The sequence below is a fragment of the Pieris napi genome, chromosome 14 (assembly GCF_905475465.1).
Source record: "Pieris napi chromosome 14, ilPieNapi1.2, whole genome shotgun sequence".
NCBI lineage: Eukaryota > Metazoa > Arthropoda > Insecta > Lepidoptera > Pieridae > Pieris > Pieris napi.
In genome coordinates, this window is record NC_062247.1 from 6,455,737 (window position 1) to 6,458,730 (window position 2,994).

The following is a 2,994-nucleotide window of genomic DNA, read 5'->3' on the forward strand; positions in this document are numbered from 1 at the left end:
TCTCATAGGCAAGAGGGGATCTGCCTCCTGTGCCTAACACACGCCGTCGACTTTTTGGCTCCAAGGCAAGCCTGTTTCCTCACGATGTTTTCCTTCACGGTTCGAGTGAATGTTAAATGCGCACATAGAAAGAAAGTCCATTGGTGCACAGAGTCGCACAAATATTATTAAAAAAACGGATACAATCTGAGACAAAGAGCCATATTGGGCTGTAACGTATTATTATTGTGAAATAATGTAAGGGGCTTGTCATTCGTTTAATTAATTAAATATTGCTGACTAAGACAACTAAGTTATTATGTGAAGTTTATGAATACCTATATTTGTGTCCAAATAAAGTTAAAGGGAAACTAGCAATAGATAAATAAACTGTTTAATTAATGTTAATTTTTTAAAGCGTACTCATACGTGAAACACAATTGTATTTACCTACAAATCTTCATCATTTATAACTGGCTGATGCGGGAACCTTATGCACAATTTTGAAGTTATACTTCTTTAGGCGCGTTATGAAACATTGATGACAGTGAAATTTTACGATGCGGTCGCACCGTGACACAAAATTAACAGAACGAAGTTGCCCACGGAAGATGCTACGGCATTGGACATAATTTAAAAACAACATTCGAATAATAATAGAATTTATGTTACACTTAATGTAAGAGAATAATAATAAATATTTATTTAATTTTTCAAATGTAAACTGAACTTTATTGACTATAATGCCTCCTTTTCCAGTCTTTGATTATTTAATTGTAATTAATTATTTGCAATCAAAAACTATTTTTAATAATGCCAAAGAAGTATAACTTCGTACGCGCGTAAATAAGTACACGCACCCTTTTTTTTAAATAGTTCACTGGTGTTAAAGTTCTGTTTCGTCTAACATTTTTCTTTTAAAGGCAAGTAAGTGATTAGCCTGCTAAGCATGACATATGTCGACGGATCCAAGGTGCGGAGAATAGGCCGGTTTCCTAACAAGGATTACCTTCACCGTACGAAAAAGTTTTAAAGGCACATAGAAATGTCGATTAGTGCATAGCCAAGGCTTGAACTCACGACCTCAGGGTCAGTAGCAGGCATAACACCAACATTTCACAATTTGACTTAAATACTTTAAAAAGTTAAATTTATATTCAACAATGCATCAAACCCGTGTCAAAAAGTCAATTTTCCATTTATTTCGCTTTTACCGTTAAATCACAGTGTTATTTTTTATCGTTAAATTGAGGGTTCAAAATCAAAATCCAATTTTGACAAGTGGGTATATGTAAAAACTTTTGACAGATTGACCTTTAAAGTCATATTTGTTTCATACTCGTAGTAAAATTTATACATGGTTTTTAGTTTGAATGTGATCTAATAGTCGTTTAAATAAATAGTTAATCCAAATATGTAAGTACTACATTTATTATAGGATATAGGAATCAGCTGAATGTAAAAGGTTAAAAGTCAAAATGAAAAAGTATTTTGTTATTGATTACTTTGACTATTAATTGTCGGTTCTATGCGATAACCTATTTTTGAATTGATATTTTCCTTGTGGATTTTTACTTTTTTTTTTTAAATCTACTTAACTTCGTTCGTCTCAGTAGACGTCGAATAATTTTACAACATTTACTAAGACCAATAATATAATCCTTATTCTTAGTAAAATATTAACATAAGTTAATACAATTAAATTATACTCACTAAGACGGCTCATTTGTAACTAAACACATTTTCATCCGTAACAGCTAGCCGATGCAAAAAATCTGCTTTCAATGACAATAATTCTTATTTAAATCTTGGTGTGTCTAAGTGTGCGTTTATAAAATATTTAATATTATTTATAATTAAGTCTGATGTTATGAATTCAATGAACGGTTTTATGTACCTATTTTCTATTATTTTGTGATGTTATTGTTATTGTGTTGTTATTCTGTGATGCCTAATTAATTGCCTAATTTATGAATAAAAAACACGAAGAAATCTCGCGATACCGTCTACTACCAATGTGTAATTCATTGGTTATGAGGCCTTGCAAAACATGGTAACAATTTGACAGACAGCTAAGTAGGTCAACGCGGCGCGGGCGCCTTCGTGAAAGGGACTGCATTTAATTAATTTATACCTCTTTGAGTTATACATCTCTCGGGACGCTCTCATATCAGATGCTCTTGTAAAATCACGAATAGTTGAAATTTACATTACATCTATCTATACGGTAGTCATTTTCTTATTAGCGTTATTGCAGACAGCTGCATAAGTAGGATCAAAGATTAAATGAATAAAACGTCATGCTTAAACCCCTTTGAAGCGACGGCAGCGCTTGAACTTTTATTAAGATACAATACCAATACGACGAAAATGAATACGACGTTTACAGACTCAATTTATTTATGTTATGAATGGAGAAATATGGGAACTATACCGTGGGTAAACATTATTGGTTCAAATGTTCTGTATATATTAGAAGTATTAATTACTCCTGCCACTCTGTATTCACAAACTTTCTTCAGATACCGCAATATTATTACGGTACAGGGGTTTAAATAACACTGACATACATATTGTTAATTACCTTTTATAATGAAACCCCACAGGTATTCTACTAATGGAAAACTAGTAATTTTTTTAAATTCAACGCCCATGTTACACTTTAATTGATGATAGTTAAGCGGTTAAAGTTTCGTACGGCCCCGCACGCTATTGCATTATATTAAAATTATAAGCACGACATCAGAACATAGTAGACTAATATCTTGTTTTCCTTGTCATTAAAAGGCTTTAATTGAATTCAATTGTTCTATGTTACTTCATACATGAAATGTTACTAAGTATATTTTCAAATGACTAAAACTAAGAACAAATTGTACGTATTTTAGCAGAAAACATTGTCTTTTATTCAACTATTCTTTTGACATGTGTATTACTTAGTTAAACCAAAAACAATTTTATTATATGTGTATCCTTATCAAAGTCAAGATCAATAATTAGTTTATATAATGTATT